This window comes from Phyllobates terribilis, unplaced genomic scaffold (genome assembly GCF_046119375.1).
Source record: "Phyllobates terribilis strain yellow unplaced genomic scaffold, ASM4611937v1 Scaffold_7__3_contigs__length_470593459, whole genome shotgun sequence".
Taxonomy (NCBI): domain Eukaryota; kingdom Metazoa; phylum Chordata; class Amphibia; order Anura; family Dendrobatidae; genus Phyllobates; species Phyllobates terribilis.
In genome coordinates this window covers 67,306,901-67,328,373 of record NW_027362767.1, presented here as the reverse complement: position 1 = coordinate 67,328,373, position 21,473 = coordinate 67,306,901, and positions in this window count along the sequence as shown.

Here is a 21,473-nt window from a genome sequence, read left to right as displayed (position 1 = left end):
GACACCAATATATCTGTTTAAAAGATTCTGGTGTATGCAACATAACTATAACTGTGGTTTTGCTGTTCCACTGGTCAAATCTCTGTATTATCCTGCTTTTGGCATTTTTTGCCGTAAAAAACTGTAACAGTGTCTCCCTGACTGGTTAGACACCAATATATCTGTTTAAAAGAGTCTGGTGCAGGCCATGAAAATAGAACTGTGGTTTTGAAGTTCCACGGGTCAGATCTCTGTATTATCCTGTTTTTGCCTTTTTCTGCAGTGAAAAAAAATGTAATAGTGTCTCCCTGACTGTTCAGACACCAATATATCTGTTTAAAAGAGTCTGGTGTAGGCCAGAAAAATAGAACTGTGGTTTTGCAATTCCACGGGTCAAATCTCTGTATTATCCTGCTTTTGGCATTTCTTGCCGTAAAAAAAAACTGTAATAGTGTCTCCCTGACTGTTCAGACACCAATATATCTATTTAAAAGAGTCTGGTGTAGGCCAGAAAAATAGAACTGTGGTTTTGCAGTACCACGGATCAAATCTTTGTATTATCCTGCATTTGGCCTTTTTTGCCGTAAAAAAAATGTAATAGTGTCTCCCTGACTGGTCAGACACCAATATATCTGTTCAAAAGAATCTGGTGTTGGCTAGAAAAATAGAACTGTGGTTTTGCAGTTCCACGGGTTAAATCTCTGTATTATCCTGTTTTTGGTATTTTTTGCCATTAAAAAAAACTGTAATAGTGTCTCCCTGACTGGTCAGACATCAATATATCTGTTTAAAAAAGTCTGGTGTATGCCACATAACTATAACTGTGGTTTTGCAGTTCCACGGGTCAAATCTCTGTATTATCCTGTTTTTGGCATTTTTTGCCGTAAAAAAAAACCTGTAATAGTGTCTCCCTGACTGGTCAGACACCAATATATTTGTTTAAAATAGTCTGGTGTACGTCATATAACTATAACTGTGGTTTTGCAGTTCCACGGGTCAAATCTCTGTATTATCCTGCTTTTTGCATTTTTTGCGGTAAAAAAAAACAGTGATAGTGTCTCCCTGACTGTTCAGATACCAATATATCTGTTCAAAAGAGTCTGGTGTATGCCAGAAAAATAGAACTGTGGTTTTGCAGTTCCACGGGTCAAATCTCTGTATTATCCTGTTTTTGGCATTTTTGCCGTAAAAAAAACTGTAATAGTGTCTACCTGACTGGTCAGACATCAATATATCTGTTTAAAAGAGTCTGGTGTACGCCACATAACTATAACTGTGGTTTTGCCATTCCACGGGTCAAATCTCTGTATTATCCTGCATTTGGCATTTTTTGCCGTAAAAAAAAACTGTAATAGTGTCTCCCTGACTGGTCAGACACCAATATATCTGTTTAAAAGAGTCTGGTGTACGCCACATAACTATAACTGTGGTTTTGCAGTTCCAATAACTAGGGAAGCACACTACAACACCAGTATTGCGAACTGATCAGTGTGAACAGGTTATTAATTGGATAGCAGATAATACTTCCAATTACCTGGGCACCACCACCTCCAATCTGTCTTCCACATGGTGAAGTTTTAGTAGCCGTGAGTCTCGACCGCATACTCCTCCTCACCCTGATGCTCCTTCCTCCCACCATGCCGAGTATCGTCAGACAGCAACTGATCCCACACTTGGACACTCTGAAGAGCTGTTCACTGGTCCATTTCCATATTTGTGCCCCTCGCCTGCTCCGCTTGAAGTGGTGGAAGAGGAGACCCCATGTAGCGATGCCCAAATATTTGAACAGCCACGGCCACAGGAAGTCGACGCTGGCAATTTGTCACAAGAGGTGGACGATGACGAGACACAATTGCCATGAAGTGAGGAGGAGGATCGTGGTGTGCAAGTGGAAGAGGAGGAGGTTGTGGATGATCTAGTAACTGACCCAACGTGGCAGGAGGACACGCTGAGCAAGGCCAGCAGCACACAGGGGGAGGGAGGCAGAGTATCCCAACAGGCAGGAAGATGCAGTGTGGTGGCCGCACACAGAAGGCGGGCAACTGTTCCCCGTAACACCAACACGAGGGACGTTGCCAGTACAACCGGTAGGTCTTCCAGAGTCTGGAATTTTTTTAAAGACTCTGCTGATAACCCCAAAAAGGCCATTTGTACCACCTGCCATGCCAGCATCAGCAGGCATGACAAAACTACCAGCCTGACCACCACCAGCATGATCAGGCACATGGCAGCAAAGCACCCGACTTTGTGGGGCGTACCCCAGGGTCCACGACCAGTGTCAGCGGGTGTGACCACTGCTTCTTCCACTGTTGTGCATGTGATAGAACCCCCTGTTGTGCGTGCAAGGCCATCCCCTCTCCATACTGCATGCAAAGATGTCCCCTCCTCTCAGTCTTCACTTGTTATGGCAGTTTCTCAAGACACAGCATCAACGTCCAAGTCCACGTCCCACGGCAGCGTTCAATTGTCCATATCCCAGAGCTTTGAATGAAAGCGCAAAAAAGCAGCCAACGCCCCACAGGCCACAGTCCTAAATTCGCACATTTCACGACTGCTTGCGTTGGAAATGCTGCCTTTTAGGCTGGTGGAGACAGAATCCTTCCGCAACCTTATGGCGGTAGCTGTCCCTCGGTACTCAGTCCTCAGCCGACACTATTTTGCCCGGTGTGTCATCCCCGCACTACACAAGCACGTGTCCCAAAACATCTGCCGTGCCCTCAACAATGCAGTTACTGGGAGAGTCCACCTGACAATGGACACATGGACAAGTGCTTGTGGCCATGGATGGTACATCTCCCTGACGGCACACTGGGTAAACATAGTGGAAGCCGGGACCCAGTCGGAACGGAATACATCCTCCCCACACCGAGGATTGCGGGCCTTATGTCAGTTAGAGTTGCCCCCACAGTGTACAGCTCCTGCGCATCATCCTTCTCCTCCTCATGTTCAGCCTCCATCTCAGATATCACCACATCAGTTACAAGCTGGAAGCACTGCAGTACTGCCTCAGCCAAGCGGCAACAGGCTGTGCTGAAACTCATAAGCTTAGGTGATAAACCTCACACTGCTTGTGAGTTGTGGACAGATGTGAAAGAGCAGGCGGATCTGTGGCTGAGACCGCTGAACCTACATCCAGGCATGGTTGTGTGTGACAATGGCCGTAACCTGGTGGCGGCTCTGAGGCGAGGAGAGATAACACACATACCATGCCTGGCTCATGTGCTTAACCTCGTGGTTCAGCGGTTTCTTAAATAGTACCCCAAGTTGCCAGATCTGCTCGTCAAAGTACGCCGCCTGTCAGCTCATTTTCGCAAGTCGGCTACAGCTTCCGCCGCCCTTGTTGTGTTGCAGCAGCGTTTGCAGCTTCCGGCACACCGACTCGTGTGTGATGTCCCCACACGTTGGAACTCTACCCTCCACATGTTGCAAAGGATTTGTGAGCAGAAGAGAGCAGTTGTGGAGTACCAGCTGCAACAAGGCCGTCGATGTTCAGGTCAGACTCCACACATAAGACCTCAGGAGTGGACCTGGATGTCTGACATACGTACCATCCTGACAAACTTTGAGGAGTCCACCAAGATGGTGAGTGGCGATGATGCCATTATTAGCGTCAGCATCCCACTTGTCTGTCTTTTGCAACGCTCTCTACAGAGAATTAAAGAGGAGGCATTGCAGCCAGAGTATGATGAGATGGATCAAGAAGCCGTAGCGGGCGATTACACACAGCCCAGCCTCATCTCATCCCAATGTGCATTGGGGGACAATGAGAGAAAGGAGGAGGAGGAGGAAGAACAGGAGCTGGTATCATGCGCTGTAGACGGTAGTACCTGTACAACTGTCATACCGTCAGTTCAGCGTGGGTGGCCTGAGGACAGGGGGGAGGAGGAGGAGGAGGAGGAGAGCATGGTCAGTCGTCATCTTGGTGAGGACACGGAAGTCTTGCCCGTTACCAGTCTGGCACGCATGGCTGACTTTATGTTACGCTGCCTTAACCGTGACCCTCGCGATGTCAAAGTGTTGGGTGACAGTCATTACTGGTTGGTGACACTTTTAGACCCCCGCTACAAGGAGAACTTTCACTCTCTTATTCCTGAGGTGGAGAGGTCTACAAAAATGTGGCAGTACCAGAAGGCCCTTGCTGCAGAACTGTTAAAAATATTCCCATCTGAACACGCTAGCGGCAGAGGTCACAGTTCATTGCCCAACCAAGGTGCACAGGCGAGAGAGACACAACTCCAATCCAGCAGAGGCAGGGGAACACTGTCAACGTTCTGGGACAGTTTTCTGAGACCCGCCCAGCTTACAGGCCTTGAGGCGCGGGGTACTCTCACAAAGAGTGGAAAGTTTCAAAAGAAGGTGAGGAAGTACCTTGCCGACCTTACCAGCGTCCTCCGTGATTCCTCTGTGCCTTTTAATTTTTGGGTATCCAAGCTGGACACTTGGAATGAACTCGCTGTATACGCCTTGGAGGTCCTGGCCTGCCCTGCCGCTAGCGTGTTATCGGAGCGTGTTTTTAGTGCCGCTGGGGGAATTATAACAGATAAGCGCACTCGCCTGTGAACTGTCAATGCTGACAAGCTGACCCTTATCAAAATGAACAAGGGCTCGATTGGGTCAGACTTCTCATCACCACCAAATGACAGCAGAGTAACATAAAGTTAAATCCACTGTGTTATTTCGGGAGGTGTATTCCCATGCACCGCTTCACACCCACACATAGGTATACGCTTCCTCATTTCGGCTGTGTTTTGCTCTTCTCCTTATCCTTCACCTCCACCACCACTATACCACCAGGGTGACCTTGGTCCATGTTCCCAGCATTGCAAGTTCCTCTGTCCTAATTTTTGGCAGCTTTTGCTTGGAAGGCATAGGCAAAGACTTTGAGAGACCCACTCCCCAATAATGGGAATAATGTTTTTAAGATGCTGTACTGCATGGCTCTTGTTTGCCAGCATTGCAAGTTCCTCCGTCCTAATTGTTAGAAGCTTTTGCTTGGAAGGCACAGGCAAAGACTATGGGAGACCCACTCCCCAATAATGGGAATAATGTTTGTAATATGCTGTACTGCATGGCTCTTCCAAGGGGCATTTAAACAGTCTTGTTAAGCTACTGCAACCTCCACGTCTCTTCCAAGGGACATTAAAACCGTCTTGTTAAGCTACTGTGACCTTTTCCCAGGGGCATTGATATTGTCTTTTTATTCCACTGTGACCTCCACCATTCTTCCAAGGGGCATTAAAACCGTCTTGTTAAGCTACTGTGACCTCCACCACTTTTCCCAGGGGCATTGATATTGTCTTTTTATTCCACTGGGACCTCCACGTCTCTTCCAAGGGGCATTAAAACCGTGTTGTTAAGCTACTGCAACCTCCACGTCTCTTCAAAGGGGCATTAAAACCGTCTTGTTAAGCTACTGCAACCTCCACGTCTTTTCCAATGGGCATTAAAACCGTCTTGTTAAGCTACTGCGACCTCCACCACTTTCACAAGGGGCATTAAAACCGTCTTGTTAAGCTACTGCAACCTCCACGTCTCTTCCAAGGGGCATTAACCCCTTAAGCCCCGAGGGTGGTTTGCACGTTAATGACCAGGCCAATTTTTACAATTCTGACCACTGTCATTTTATGAGGTAATTACTCTGGAACGCTTCAACGGATCCCCCTGATTCTGAGACAGTTTTTTCATGATATATTGTACTTCATGATTGTGGTAAAATTTATTCGATATCACTTGCGTTTATTTGTGAAAAAAATGGAAATTTGGCAAAAATTTAGAAAATTTAGCAATTTTCAAAATTTGAATTTTTATGCCCTTAAATCAGAGAGATATGTCACACAAAATAGTTAATAAATAACATTTCCCACATGTCTACGTTACATCAGCACAATTTTGGAACCAAAATTTTTTTTTGTTAGGGAGCTATAAGGGTTAAAAGTTGACAAGCGATTTCTCATTTTTCCAACAAAATTTACAAAACCATTTTTTTAGGGACCACATCACATTTGAAGTCACTTTGAGAGGTCTTTATGACCGAAAATACCCAAAAGTGACACCATTCTATAAACTGCACCCCTCAAGGTGCTCAAAACCACATTCAAGAACTTTATTAACCCTTCAGGTGCTTCACAGGAATTTTTTGAACGTGGAAGAAAAAAATGAACATTTAACTTTTTTCACAAAAATGTTACTTTAGACCCAATTTTTTTAATTTTCACAGGGGTAACAAGAAAAAATGGACCCCAAAATTTGTTGTGCAATTTCCCCTGGGCACGCAGATACCGAATATTTGTGGAAAAAACACTGTTTGGGTGCACGGCAGGGCTCGGAAGGGAAGGAGCGCCATTTGACTTTTTGATTGTAAAATTTGCTTGAATAATTAGCGGACGCCATGTTGTGTTTGGAGAGCCCCTGTGTGCCCAAACATTGGAGCTCCCCCACAAGTGACCCCATTTTGGAAACTAGACCCCCCAAGGCACCTATCTAGATGCATAGTGAGCACTTGGAAGCCCCAGGTGCTTCACAAATTAATTCGTAAAAATGAAAAAGTGTTTTTTTTTTCACTTTTTCATTTTTACGAATCAATTTGTGAAGCACCTAGGGGTTCCAAGTGCTCACTATGCATCTAGATAGGTGCCTTGGGGGGTCTAGTTTCCAAAATGGGGTCACTTGTGGGGGAGCTCCAATGTTTGGGCACACAGGGACTCTCCAAATGCAACAGGGTATCCGCTAACAAATTGAATGGAAAATCGGCTCAAATTGTTAGCGGACACCATGTTGCGTTTGGAGAGCCCCTGTGTGCCCAAACATCAGAGCTCCCCCACAAGTGACCCCATTTTGGAAACTAGACCCCCCAAGGCACCTATCTAGATGCATAGTGAGCACTTGGAACCCCCAGGTGCTTCACAAATTAATTCGTAAAAATGAAAAAGTAAAAAAAAAAACACTTTTTAATTTTTATGAATCAATTTGTGAAGCACCTGGGGGTTCCAAGTGCTCACTATGCACCTAGATAGGTGCCTTGGGGGGTCTAATTTCCAAAATGGGGTCACTTGTGGGGGAGCTCCAATGTTTGGGCACGCAGGGGCTCTCCAAACGCAGCATGGCGTCCGCTAACAATTTGAGACGATTTTCCATTCAATTTGTTAGCGGACACCATGTCGCGTTTGGAGAGCCCGTGATGTGCCTAAACAGTGGAGCTCCCCCACAAGTGACCCCATTTTGGAAACTATACCCCCCAAGGATTTTATTAAGGTGTATAGTGAACATTTTGAACCCAGAGGTACGATACAGAATTTTTTTACATTAGGTCATCATATTGAATAAGTTGTCATTAGTCTTGAGCGCAAGTGCTCGCTACTTGAGTTTGCATCGGGTACTCAGGTATGCACCATGTACAGCGTGTGCTCGAGTGACATGCTCGAGTCCCTGCTCCGCATGTTTCACGGTTATTAGACACCCAAAAAAAACCATGCGGGGATCGCTCGTGCATGGCAGGCAATCCCCGTAAAGTTTTTTTGGCCGCGAAGCATATGGGGCAGAGACTCGAGCATGTCACTCAAATACCCACGATACTCAATGCATACCAGAGCACCCGATGCAAACTCAAGTACCGAGCACTTGCGCGCAACACTAGTCGCCATATCGTCATCATTTTTTCTTACTTTTGAAAAAAATCACAACCCCATCACAACCCTAACCCCAGCCCTAACCCTAGCACAACCCTAACCGTAGCACAACCCTAACCCTAGCACAACCCTAGCCCTAGCACAACCCTAGCCCCAAACCCAGCCCTAACCCTAGCCCAATCCTAACCCAAGAGTTTATTTTTGACGCCGTTCCTTGTGCGGTATAAGTGATTAGACGACTTTATTCTTCGGGTCGGTGTGATTACAGCAATACCAGAATCATATGGGGTTTTTATGACTGACAGCTGTCACATACTAAAAGACGCTTTTTTTGTAAAATCTAGTTTTTGCATCGCCATATTTTGAGAGCTATAATTTTTCCAGATTTTGGCAGACAGTCATGTGATGGCTCGTTTTTTGCGGGATGACTTGACGTTGTTATTGGTGCCATTTTCAGGCATGTGACATTTTTTGATCGCTTTCTATTCCGATTTTTGGGAGGCAGAATAAACAAAAACCAACAATTCAGGAATTGTTTTTTTTGTTTTTTTTTATTCTGTTCCGCGTGTGGTAAAATTGATAAGGTAGCTTTATTCTTCGGGTCAGTACGTTTACAGCGGTACCACATTTATATCGTTTTTCTATGTTTTGCACTTTTACATAATAAAAGCAATTTTATAGAAAAAAATATTTTTTAGCATCGTTTTATTCTGAGAGCTATAACTTTTTTATTTTTTGGATGATGGAGCTGTATGGCGGCTTGTTTCTTGCGGGACGAGATGACGTTTTCAGCGGTACCATTTTTATTTATATTTGTCTTTTTGATTGCGTGTTATTCCATTTTTTGTTTGGCGGTATGGTGATAAAGAATTGTTTTTTGCTTCGTTTTTTTTTTTTTTTTTTAACCGTGTTCACTGAAGGGGTTAACTAGTGGGACATTTTTATAGGTCAGGTTGTTCCGGACGCGACGATACCAAATATGTGTAATTTTATTGTTTTTTTTGTTTTTTTTTATAATAATATTTATTGATGGGTACATTATATTTTTATTTTTGGTGGATTATTTTTTTTATTTTTTTTTTTTATATTTTTGCAATTTTTTTTTTTATTTTTTTTTCACTTTCTGGAAGCTTATATAGTTTATTACTTTGTCCCACTCTGGGACTTTCACTTTTTTCTCTCTGATCGCCTGCATGGCACAGGAATGCAGCACCATCCCTGTGCCATGCAGGCTGTCAGCGCCGGACAGGGAGAAGATTGTTTGGAGATGCACTGCGCATGTCCAAACAATCTTCCTGCTGTCTGGTGACCCGGATGTTGTTATGACGACATCGGGTCGTCATGGCAACACCCGGGAAGCCTTTGCAGACAGCGCTGGAAGCCGGAAGAGGAGGTGAGTATCTGCGATCACCTCCCCTTGCCCCCGCAATGCTGCGATCGACTTCGATCGACTTCGATCGCAGCATCGCGGGGGTTAATGTGCTGGGAGCAGTGCAGGACCGCTCCCTGCACATAGTATCAGGTGTCAGCTGTGACAATCAGCTGACACCCGGCGGCGATCGCGCCCGCACAGCCTGTGTGCGCGCACGATCGCCATGACGTACTAATACGGGTCTGGCTCTTAAGTCCCAGGGCACAGACGCGTATCAGTATGTCAGATGTTGTTAAGGGGTTAAAACCGTCTTGTTAAGCTACTGCGACCTCCACGTCTCTTCCAAGGGGCATTAAAACCGTCTTGTTAAGCTACTGCGACCTCCACCACTTTTCCCAGGGGCATTGATATTGTCTTTTTATTCCTCTGCGACCTCCACCATTCTTCCAATGGGCATTAAAACCATCTTGTTAAGCTACTGTGACCTCCACCACTTTTCCCAGAGGCATTGATATTGTCTTTTTATTCCACTTCGGCCTCCACCATTCTTCCAAGGGGCATTAAAACCGTCTTGTTAAGCTACTGCGACCTCCACCACTTTTCCCAGGGGCATAGATATTGTGACATATTCCCCCCCAGCATCCATAGGCCCGGACATCGAGTACCCCACTGCCCTGGGTGCGCATCATCTCTGGCGTCACGAACAGGATTTCGTGCCCGTTGCCACCGAGTACTGTGTGCCGTAATTTAACTGTGTTTTAACTGTGGTGAACATCGCCGCCATTACCGCGTCGCCGCATGGGAAGAAGGGGGGCGTAACCGCGGGAATCGGAGAGGCGTGACTGCTAGAAACGCGCGAAGCTCAAGCCCCGCCTCGAGCTCTGACGTAGCACCTGGAAGCGTCAGGTCCTAGAAGGAGACCGTCGTCTGCGGAGCTGCGGCCTACCCGATTAAAGAAACAAGAGGTAGGCTACGGTTCACTAGGGGGGCGCAACCATGGCCGACGACCAGCAAGACGCGGGGGCACCGGATAACGCTCTCAATGCTCAACTTGCGCCCGGTGCTGCACAGGCCGGAGCGGCAGCCCCACCAGCAGGGGTCGTGACTCCGTTGATACCCATGGCCCTGCCGTATATCCCTGGAGCAAAATGGCTTCCCCAGTATGACGGCAAACCAGACACCCTGTCTGGATTCAAAAGGAAAATATGCGGTGTACTGGATATGTACTCAATGACTGGTAAACAGAGAGCCGCTGTTGTGCTGGGACAATTGACTGGTGCAGCAGAGCGGGAAGTTGAAACCTGGCCAGCCGCAGACCAGGAATCAGTATCCATTATCTTTAAGAGACTGCAAACTGTCTTTGAAAACCGCACTGAGACAGATCTCCAGATGAGGTTCTACCACTGCACCCAGAAACCTGAGGACAGTATCTGGGACTATGCCTGGCGCTTACAGGAAGCCTTGCGGGCCCTGAAACAGGTTAGTCCAGCCAGCATTCAATATGAGAATAAAATGCTGACAGAACAATTCATCCGGGGGTTGAGGTCCCAGGAGGAGAGCAGAACCGCACGGTGGTGGGCCTTAGATCATCCAAATGCCACCTTTGACACCCTGAAGGACGTGGCTATTAAGGGCCTTCAGCCCCTGGAAACATCAGGGACTGCTATCCAGCGTTATCAGGGTGGGGCCACCCCAGGGCCCGCAGCACCCACTGCTCCTTCATTAACGGCTGAAACAAAGATGCAAACAGTGCCCCCTAGCGAGCTGGACAGCCTGCGCTCTGAAATGCGTCAGCTAAGTAAAACCCTGGCCACTGTCCTGAGCACCTTGCAGCTACAGAGGGAGTCTGAACCGGAAGGAAGGATCCTACTCGCCGATAGTCCTGAGGATGTCCCCTGGATGAGGAGAAGAAGGAGGACAATGCCACCCCGTAGGAGGACAACGCCACCCCGTGGGAGGACCAACGACCAACGTCGCCCGCCAGGAGATTTCATCTGCTACCGTTGCCACAAGGCAGGCCACACCGTGCGGAACTGTCCTTTAAACGGGCAAACCCTGGGGCCAAGGGCCGACACCCAGGAGTAGAACAATCTGGCCCATCAAGCTGGTACGACTGGTTTGTAGGAGGAAGGCCTTTCCTGTCCATCGTGCTGGACAGCATATCAACACCTGCGTTACTGGACATCGGCTCACAGGTAGCCATCATACCTGATGTCCTCTACAAAAGGTACTGGTCCATAGATGAACTCTACCCACCAGCCCCGAACCTCTCTGTGTATGCCTCTAACGGCCTTCCTCTTAACCTAGTAGGGGTTAAGGACGTGACAGTCAAGGTGGGGAGAGTGGAACTAAAGGACCAAGGACTAATTGTCGTAGAATCTAACCCTGGTGATACCAATCCGTATATGATACTTGGTACAAATATTGTTGGTAACTGTTTAGGAGAAGTGTTGTTTTACTCCAACAGATTGCTGACACTGCCAAACCAGGGCAGAGGAAGGTGCTCCAGAGAGAGATTCGAGCCCTCCTGTACCAGCAACAGGTAAAGCTAACAGGTGGTGAGATTGGTAATGTACGGGTGACAGACCCGATACCCATTGTGATTCCCCCAATGAGTGAAATGCTTATTTGGTGTAGGGCAGCAATAGGTCTCAAGGGACAGAACTACCAGGCAGTAGTGGAGCCCATTAGCTCAGAGCACAGACCTACACTCTTAACTGCTAGAGGGGTAGTTGATGTACGCAATGGGAGGGTACCCATACGTCTCCTAAATTGTGGGGAGGAGGAAGTTAAATTGCCAAGATACGCCACTGTTGCCAGATTGTATACTGTGGATAATGATGCCATACACACAGTGGAATCCTTGACCCTACCAGATACAGTGGAGGACAATGACTCCGAAGCTCAGCTGGAGGATTGGTGTCAACAGCTCCATGTTGGAACTGACGCCACTCCTGTTTATCAAAAACACGGTGTTTACAGAGTAGTTCAGGAATATGAACAGGTGTTTAGTAAGCACCCACTTGACTTTGGAAGGATTAAAGGGGTACAACATCACATACCCACCGGTAACCATCCACCTGTTAAGGAGCGTTACAGACCCGTACCACCAGCACATTACCAAAAAGCCAAGGAAATGTTGCATGACATGAAAAAGGCAGGGGTAGTAAGGGATAGCTGTAGCCCCTGGGCAGCTCCCCTGGTCCTGGTAAGAAAGAAGGACGGTAGCATGAGGATGTGTGTAGATTATAGACAAATTAATCGAATAACACATAAGGATGCATACCCTTTGCCCCGTATAGAGGAATCCCTGGCTGCACTAAAATCTGCCAATTACTTCTCTACATGGGATCTCACTAGCGGGTACTGGCAAGTCTCTGTTGCTGAGGAAAACCAGGAGAAGACAGCCTTCACCACCCCGATGGGACTATGCGAATTCAACAGTATGGGGTTTGGGCTCTGTAACGCCCTCGGAACGTTCCAGAGGCTGATGGAGTGTTGCTTAGGACATCGGAACTTCGAGACAGTGCTGCTGTACCTGGATGACGTTATCGTGTACTCGAGGACATATGAAGACCATCTGAAGCACCTGGCGGAGGTATTTGAAGCATTGTCCCGGTATGGGATGAAACTAAAACCTTCTAAATGCCACTTGCTTAAGCAGAAGGTTCAGTACCTGGGACATGTAGTCATCTCAGAGGGAGTAGCACCAGACCCGGAGAAGGTCACTGCCATCCAGAAGTGGCCTGAACCGAGAAGCATCAATGAGGTACGGCAATTCCTGGGACTGGTCGGGTGCAACAGGAGGTTCATAAAGGACTATACCAAAAAGGTATCACCTCTACAAGACCTCCTGGTAGGACAGTCCAAAAGAGGAAAGAGTCCCCCATTCCAGTGGGGCAAAGAGCAGACTGAGTCCTTTGCATCAATGAAAGAAGTCCTAACCGGTGAAGAAATCCTGGCTTACCCTGACTACAGCCAGCCTTTCCTGCTGTACACCGACGCCAGCAACGAGGGACTGGAAGCTGTGTTGTCCCAGAAGCAAAAAGGCAGAAAAAAGGTAATTGCCTATGCCAGTAGGAAGCTTCGCCCTACTGAGAGGAACACTGAGAATTACAGTTCCTTCAAGCTGGAGTTCCTGGCCTTGGTCTGGGCTATCACTGAAAGGTTCAAGCATTACCTAGCCTCAACGAAATTCACAGCCTTTACTGGCAATAATCCCTTGACACACCTGGAGACAGCCAGGTTGGGAGCCATGGAACAGCGTTGGGTGCCCAGACTGTCGAATTATCAGTTCACCATCAAGTATCGGGCAGGTCACAAGAACACCAATGCTGATGCCCTGTCAATGATGCCTCTCCAGTCAGACACAGAGGATGAAGTGGATGATTTAGAGGAAGTTGAATTACCTGCTTTCCACTGAAGTGGAGTGGTCCACGAGCAACACGCCACCAGAAGACGTCATGGAAGGAAGCTGAACCCTCTACCTCATCGCAGCTGGAACCAGGAACCGGGATCATTATTCCCGGCTCCTGGTGGTAGCCCCTGTCAAGGATCTGACAGCAGAAACTGCAGCAAGAATGCTCCAAGCATACTTCTGCAGGCCCCATGGTTACCCGGACAAAGTGCTGACGGATCAAGGCCCTGCCTTTGAAGCCGAGCTGTTTAAAGAATTTTGTCATCTGTATGGGTGCAAGAAGATCCGGACTACGCCGTATCACCCTCAGACCAATGGTTTGTGTGAGAAAATGAACAACATCATCATAGACCTGCTGAAAACCTTACCCTTGGAAGAAAGGAACCAGTGGCCAGACAAAGTACCTGACCTGGTAGATCTGTACAATCACATACCTGTGAGTACTACTAATTGTACCACAGCGTACCTCATGAGAGCAAGACCCGGAAAGTTGCCCATGGACCTGGAACTCGGAGTGGTAGAACCTGAAGCAGATATGTCCACTGAAGACTGGGATACAAATCGGCAAGAGCAGTACAGGAGAGTACAGGCCTGTGTCGAAGACAGTCTGAACAAGGAGAGGGAAAGACAGGAAGAACAGTACAATAAACATGCACCAGCAGAACCCTTGGCACCTGGAGAGATAGTGCTAAAGCCAAAGAGAAGAGGTCACAAGCTCGATGACCAGTGGGAAAGAGAGCCCTACACAGTGTTGAACTCCAAATTTGACAACAGTATAACCTGCCTGATTAGCAAAGATGGAGATAAGACAACCGCAACAGTCTCAAGAGACCACTTGAAATTGTGCCCAGGTCTACTGAAGACAATGGAGGAAGAAGTACCTCCTATAGCACCGGAAGAACCCAAGGAAGATGTGCTTCACACAGTTCTAGGAGATTTCCCTGCGGATTGGCCGCAACTTGATGGAGCAGTTATTATACCCGTCATACACTTCTATCAGTCACAAGAAGAACCTGTGAGCGCTCTGGAAGAACCTGCTCAGGAACAGGAAGAGTCCCCAGTAAGAGGAGGATCATCCGTTGAAGCAGAGCCTGAAAGCCCAGTAATCAGTGCACTTGCAAGTCCCATAGAGAGATTAAGGCAGTTTTATAATCTAAATGCACATATTATTTCAGTTCATACAATAAACAATAGGCAACACCCAACTGGGTAACTATTTACAATGTAGGCACTTCGTGCTTATTCTCTAAATAAGGAACCTTCCAGCGGTTAATGGAGTGCTGCCTAGGACACAAAAACTTTGAAACCGTCCTGCTGTACCTAGATGATGTAATTGTCTACTCAAAGACATATGAAGACCACCTGGAGCACCTGGCCGAGGTGTTCGAAGCCCTATCTGGTTTTGGCCTGAAGGTAAAGCCGTCCAAGTGCCACTGCTAAAGCCCAAGGTGCAGTACCTAGGTCATGTGGTAAGCGCCGAAGGTGTAGCACCAGACCCAGAAAAAGTCACGGTGATCAAAGACTGGACAAGACCCTCCACTATTAAGGAAGTGCGGCAGTTCCTCGGGCTGGTAGGCTACTACAGGAGATTTATCAAAGATTTCACCAAGATAGCGGCACCAATGCAGGACCTCCTAGTGGGCCAGTCCAAGAAGACCAAGAACCAGAAACCTCCATTCAAATGGGATAAGCCAGAAGATGAATCCTCACCGGAGGCGAAGTCCTGGCCTACCCCGACTATGGCCAACCCTTTATACTTCATACAGATGCCAGCAACGTGGGATTGGGAGCGGTGCTGTCCCAGGCACAGCGAGGCAGAGAGAGAGTGATTGCCTACGCCAGCAGGAAGCTCCGTCCTATGGAAAGGAACCCCGACAACTACAGTTCCTTCAAGTTGGAGTTTCTCACCATAGTCTGGGCTGTAACAGAGCGCTTCAAACACAATCTCGCCTCCTCCAGATTTACAGTCTTCACAGATAACAACCCGCTGACGCACCTGGAGACTGCGAAGCTTGGTGGAGGTAAGACAACCGCAACAGTCTCAAGAGACCACTTGAAATTGTGCCCAGGTCTACTGAAGACAATGGAGGAAGAAGTACCTCCTATAGCACCGGAAGAACCCAAGGAAGATGTGCTTCACACAGTTCTAGGAGATTTCCCTGCGCATTGGCCGCAACTTGATGGAGCAGTTATTATACCCGTGATACACTTCTATCAGCCACAAGAAGAACCTGTGAGCGCTCTGGAAGAACCTGCTCAGGAACAGGAAGAGTCCCCAGTAAGAGGAGGATCATCCGTTGAAGCAGAGCCTGAAAGCCCAGTAATCAGTGCACTTGCCAGTCCCATAGAGAGATTAAGGCAGTTTTATAATCTACCAGCACGTACACGTGCTAGATTAACAGAAAGTACATGCACAGACACTAGTAACACCCCAGTGCTACGAAGGTCCACACGCAGCACACAAGGACAAATCCCTGCCAGGTTTAGGGAATAAGCACGAAGTGCCTACATTGTAAATAGTTACCCAGTTGGGTGTTGCCTATTGTTTATTGTATGAACTGAAATAATATGTGCATTTAGTTACCCATAAGGGTATAAAGACTTGTAGGCTGAGGACTGTGAGCAGCCAAAAAAACCTGTCCTTGTAAATAGTTGCACTCATCAAAAGTGCCCCCTTATTTGACCACTGAACAAAAACCCGTTTGGCGTGGCCGAAGACGTGGTCCAGCACCTGGATCACTTATGCCCTGTAGCCACGCCCATGGCCTACGTTGAGGGTTTTCAGGTGGGTCCCTCATGTTTCTCCTGTTGCTACACTTTCATAGGTGAAATGGACACCTGGTTACGGGACTTACTGTAACTTTATTGTTATTATAATTATTGCTATTCTTGTAACCTGTTATAAAATGCTTCAGTCCAGGAGTACTGAATTGTACTAGGGGGGAATGTGGCACCCTGCTGTTCACAGGTACCACAGGACCCAAAAGGGTGCATGGATGGACTTCTTCACAAGAGGCCCTCATTACAAACAAACACCTCCACCCTTCCACCTCATACCACCAGAGGGAGCCCGTTAGGGATATATACAGGGTGTTCCAAAAGTAGGTGGACAGAAAGTGTAATAAGGTTATGAAGGGGGAGATTTTCAAACACTAAATTGCAGCCGCCTGTCTGGATCATCCTCCAATAAACCATGAATTAGACGTGAACGATAAGCTTTCCACCCAATAGATTTCAGGATTCACATGATAGAAGCTCGTGAAATTCTCAATTCCAAAGAGGCTCTTCTTGTGGACTTTTTTGGACTCTGAACAAATGTTTCAGCAACAAGTTGTTTATTATCTTCTGTACAGACTGTTTTGGGTCGACCAGTTTTTGGAGCATTAAGGATTGAGCCAGTGGCATTGAATTTATCACAAATGCGGTAAATGGTTTGTCTCTTTGGGGTTTGAGAACCAAATGTTTAAACCCAATTTGCTCTAATGGTTTCAGCATTTTGAGATTTCCAATACTCTGTTAAAATCCATTTTCTTTGATCTGTATTTAAATTATTTGCCATTATGTGTTATCTGAATTATCTGAAAAGAAAACATATTTGGGGGAGATCTATCTGTGAAAACTAGATCTGTGAAACTGGCTCATTTGCCCTTAGCAACCAATCAGATTCCACCTTTCATTTTCCAAAGAGTCTGTGAGGAATGAAAATTGGAATCTGATTGGTTGCTAAGGGCCACTGAGCCAGTTTCACTTTACACCATGTTTGATAAATCTCCTCCTTCATAACTTTATTACACTTTCTGTCCACCTACTTTTGGACCACCCTGTATATGGAGCGTGGAGCCAAGCAGTTCAGTGAGTCAGAAGTTAGTCTGAGAGAGAACGTGCTGACGCTGAGAGCAGCGAAGACGCAGCACGTCTGCTGCAGTATTGAGGGCCCCGAGTGTGGCCGGAGGCAAAAAGGAGAGGAGAGAGGAGCTGAGGGGGCAGAGGAGCATCATAGGCTCACCCCGAGTATACAAACCGGACACCGGGTCCGCGCCTACAGGGTCCTTTATACCCAGTAGGGATCACCGGCATACCAGGAGGACTACAAGTCCCTGGCCGACCTGAAGCTAAACCCATTAAAGGACCAGGAACCACGAAGGCCCCGGCGCCCAGGGATAGTGGTTGCCAACGGAAGGTCCTACTACCAAACGACAGGTGAAGAGAGCAACACGACACAGAAGCTAGGCCCAGATGCAGGCTGGCCAGGAGCTTAGAGAGAGGGAGTCCTGAAGTGCACCCTTCCTACCGAGTACCCTGGACCGTACCTGACATCCGCACCAGTAAAGGTATTGAAGCGAATCCCCTGTCTCTGTCAGTTACTCCTGCTGCGCCATCCTGACTGCACTACAAGCCCCAGCATCACCACCCACCATCAAACTCTACACTGCCCTGAGGCCCGCTCCACCTGTGGGGAGCTGTTCCATCCTAGCTGCCCTATCAACTGCCTCAGAGGTCTGCAGCAGCGCTGGTACAAATTACCAGAAACCACAGGTGGCGTCACGATCAAACTACAATTCCCATATAAACTATCCCCTTTTTGTTGACCGCCCTGGGCCACGGACCGGGCCAGCCACTGTGACATATTCCCCCCCAGCATCCATAGGCCCGGACACCGAGTACCCCACTGCCCTGGGGGTGCATCACTAACACCTGCATCCAACACATTCACGTCAGTAGGGCAGGGCGAGATTGCTTCTAGGGGAGAGCACAGTCCCTGGTCCCTGGCTGGAGTGGAGGGGAACCTAGTGAGGGGGAACAATGTAGTGGGTGTGGGTGTAGGAAGAAGTTTAGAGGAGCATGTGAAAGAAGCTGTATAAAAGGGGGGTAGTTTTGACTCACCCCCTGGGCCAGTGCTGTAGTGCGGCGTGCGTGCGCGCGGGGGATACCCAGAGCCGGATCCGATGGGGGTAGTAGTCTTCGTGTGGCGGTGACCCGGTCCGCGCCCAGGGTGGTCAAACTAAGTGGCAGTAATTGGTATGATGGTATTAGTGTCCGACTACGCCACCCGTTGAATGCGGTTATGAAACCGCCACTGCAAAACAGTCCGCTGAGGCCGATGGTATATATGTGCAGCTATGGTGGTATAACCCCCAACGGGAGAGGTATAGCCACAGGGCAGCTAGTGCGGGTGAAGGGAGTGATAGTAAGAGCGTCCCGGTACCTATGGTGCTGGTGGTGCGATGGAACACAGAGACTGATTGCAGTTTTCAATGCTTTACTCACAGTTGTTATTAACGTCAGTCCTGCAGGTGATGACGACCCGAGCCATGCTGCGTCCACCAGGTACGGGGCTCGACCAACCCCCAAGCAGTTCCAGAGTGTGACCTTGAACTCCTTTCCCCGTCCCTTTCTCTGGCCGTCCCCACTAGGGACCCACCCATGTCCAGCTTCCTCGGGCCTTCTGGTGGCAAAACCTTTCTCCGGTCTCCCTGACCCTATGTGGCGTGCCTTCGTGGTGGGTGTAGTGAGTGGTCGCACCAAGACGTGGCCACGACCTCCGGTTCCTGGCTGAGGATAAGTGGCCTCCACCAGTTTGGGATCCGGTACCCTGATCTGCCAACCCTTCACCCGCTGACTCCTAGCGTGTTCGGGTTCCTTCTTGCTTCATGTCTCTGGACCTTTCCTTATGTTTCATTCTTTCCTTGCTTCTTGTTCCTTTCTTCTTCACTCTTGCTCCCTCCAGGGGCAGCACCCAGACAGGGCTGCTGCTCCCTGTCACTCCTCCTCTCACTCTTCTTCTATCTGACTGCACTCACTCCTAAGATGGTGCCCACCTTTTATACTCCCTCTGACACCCGAGCCCAGGTGACTAGAAACCAATGGGCTCCTTCCTATGCCCAGAAACCCACTCCCATCTGCCCCTACACCACTGGGATATTCCCCCCCCCCCCCCCTCCCCACTCCAGCCAGGAACAGAAGCTGTCGTACCTGCACATCTTTCTAGTGGGAGTACCGTCGGTCTGTTCCTCGGAAATGGGGTGTGTGTGGTGCATGCAGCTAACTGAGTTCTAGTCCACACTCCATCCTTACCCGGGGGTGGAATACCACACCTCTAGTTCGAGGTGCAATACCCCTGTAGCAGCCAAGCCCTCGGGGTGCTACATTCCCCCCTGGTAAACCACAGCACGTCCTCGGGCTGAAACAGAGCAAAACAATTACTAACTTACAAAAATTTTAAAGTGCACTCATATATAAGACGTTAACCAAAAACTCATCCCTTTATGGGAGGTACTCTTTTCTTCTTTCTCTTAACGTTACTGATATCAACGCTTTTGCTAATGCCACGGGAACTCTTTTGTAGAAAACACGATATACAAAACTTCAGCATCGTTACTTTTAGCAGCATTATAAAACTTTCACATTTAGACATTTTTCATATAAAACATTTTCAACATTCTTGACTTCTTGGGATCTGGCCGCTGTGCAACTCACGACCTGATAAAGTGCAACAGTCACTGTATCTTGAGATTGGGAAGGGTTCTTACAAAACCAATAGGGGGCGCTTTAGGAAGCGCAACTAAGTACATGGTCGGCCGCTCTCAGTCCTCAGCCAGGTAGAGGGAAAGGATGACCGCTCTCAGTCCTCGGTCAGGTTAGGGATTAGGGCAAAACAGGCAACAGTTCTCTTTCTGTCCCAACGGGGACCACACTCTTTGTGGAAACAGTCCCACAACAGTCCTTACACCCGATCGGGTAACTATTTACATCTCCTCTTTTACCGTTTATGATTTACGGTGTCCTCCACACGCTCCTTTCTCTTCCTCAGGTTCAGACCCGTCCGGGCCCTCTTTCTTCTCCTCCTGGTACGATAACTCCTCCTCCTCCTTGACCCGGTGGACATGAAGGGCGTACCATCCCTTCACTCCCTTATGCCTGGTATAGGTGACGGTATCTCTAGGCACCAGGTCCTGTCCACTGTGCCCCTCCGGTAGGTGGGACTCTACATCGCTTCTGTTTATAAACACCTGGCTCATGGTCTTCGGGTCTTAGATGATGCCCCAGCCACATGCCATGTGAAACTTAACAACAGTCCCGGTGACTCGGGGACCGTGAGCTGTATGGGGGGTCCTGGCGGGCCCCGGCTGGGGTGCAGCGCCCGCGGGCACTCGGCCTTTTAACCTGGCCGGTGACTTTCTGATCGTGCCCGATGTTGGGGAGCACGGTCCAGGGCGAGGCTCCGCTGCAGAGCTTGCTGCTGGAGGACTGACTGCTGGTGATGGAGGCACGGCGGGTGGCGCGGCACCCAGAGCTTCGGGTTCCGCGGCGGGAGGTCATGGTAGGTCCGCGGCCTCAGGGCCCGGAGTAACGGCATCCCCCTTACTTGTCGTTGCGGCCTCCCCCGCGGCGTCGTCCTCGGCCTCCGATCCGCTTCTGCTGCCTCTCGGGATGGACGCGGTGCTGGATGGTGGCTGCGGCAGTGAAGCTCTCCTCCGTATCCGACATCCTCCTCCCCCCTAGTGGACCGTGGCCTACCTTGCGATGATCCTCTTCCGTAGGCCGCGGCTCCGCAGTGGATCGTCAGGGTTGAGGACCTTCCGTCGCGCTCCTGTGACGTCGGCGTCGCTGGGCTCCCTCCAGGACCCGACGCAACGTCCGGACGTGAGGCGGGGCTTCAATTCTCGCGGGCTTTCGGAGTCCACGCCCCTCTTCTTCCCGCGCGGCATCCTCAAGATGGCGTCCAATGGCGGGAAAGCTCCACGGATGGCGGGAAGAAGGCAGAAGATGGCGTCGGATGGCGGGAATCGGCTCCAGATGGCGGGAAACGACTCCGGACGGCGGGAAACTTCACCACAGGTAAGTATAAAAGTCTCTTTTTTTCAGGCACGCAGTACCCGGTGGTTGCGGGCACGTAATCCTGCCGACTACGCCAAAGTTGACTCACCCCCTGGGCCAGTGCTGTAGTGCGGCGCGCGTGCACGCGGGGGATACCCGGAGCCGGATCCGATGGGGGTAGTAGTCTTCGTGTGGCGGTGACCCGTTCCGCGCCCAGGGTGGTCAAACTAAGTGGCAGTTATTGGTATGATGGTATTAGTGT